This window comes from Arachis duranensis, chromosome 6, assembly GCF_000817695.3.
Source record: "Arachis duranensis cultivar V14167 chromosome 6, aradu.V14167.gnm2.J7QH, whole genome shotgun sequence".
Lineage (NCBI taxonomy): Eukaryota > Viridiplantae > Streptophyta > Magnoliopsida > Fabales > Fabaceae > Arachis > Arachis duranensis.
The window spans coordinates 57,061,296-57,062,326 of NC_029777.3; positions in this window are offsets into that span (position 1 = coordinate 57,061,296).

The following is a 1,031-nucleotide window of genomic DNA, read 5'->3' on the forward strand; positions in this document are numbered from 1 at the left end:
TAATTGAGGCTTAAGCTCAAAGTTGTTTGCTCCAATGGCAGGGATAGAGATGCTTCTCCCATAGAAGTCGGGAGTAGGTGCAGTAAAGTCACCCAGCACCTTCCTTGTATTGTTGGCATTGTTGTTGTTTTCGGCTGCCATGTGTTCTTCTTCTTTGAAGATTTCTGTTAGGTCCTCTACAGAGAATTGTGCATTAGCTTTCACTTCAAGGTCCTTTCAGGTTCAGGGTCAGCCTCAACAAGAATGCTTTTGTCTTTGCTCCTGCTCATATGAAAGAGAAGAGAACAAGAAAATGTGGAATCCTCTATGTCACAGTATAGAGATTCCTTGAGGTGTCAAAGGAAAAGAAAAATAGAAGGCAGAGGTAGAAAATTTGAACTTATCAAAGAAGATGGAGTTCGAATTGTGCATTAAGGAATAGTGTTAGTCCATAAATAGAAGGATGTGAGAAGGGGAGAAGTAATTTTTGAAAATTAAGTAAAAGATTTTGAAAACATTTTGAAAAACTTTAATTGATTTTTAAGAAGGGAAGTGGTTTTCGAAAATTAAGTAAAAGATTTTAAAAACATTTTGAAAAAAAACTTATTGATTTTCGAAAACTTAAGATTGGAAAAAAAGAAATCAAGTGATTTTTAAAAAAGATTTTGAAATTAGAAAGTAAAAAGATATGATTGAAAACTATTTTGAAAATGATGTGATTAAAAAGATATGATTTAAAAGAATTTTAAAAAGATTTGATTTTAAAAAATAATGACTTGGCTATCAAGAAAAGATATGATTCAAACATTAAACCTTTCTCAACAAAAAAGGCAACATACTTGAAATGTTGAATCAAATCATTAATTGATAGCAAGTATAGAAAGAAATTGATTTTGAAAAAGATTTGATTGAAAAGATTTGATTTGAAAAAGATTTGATTTTGAAAAGATTTTGTAAACTTAAAAAAAATTTGATTTGAAAACAAAATCTTCCCTCTTGTGCCATCCTGGCGTTAAACGCCCAGAATGGTATCCATTCTGGCGTTTAACGCC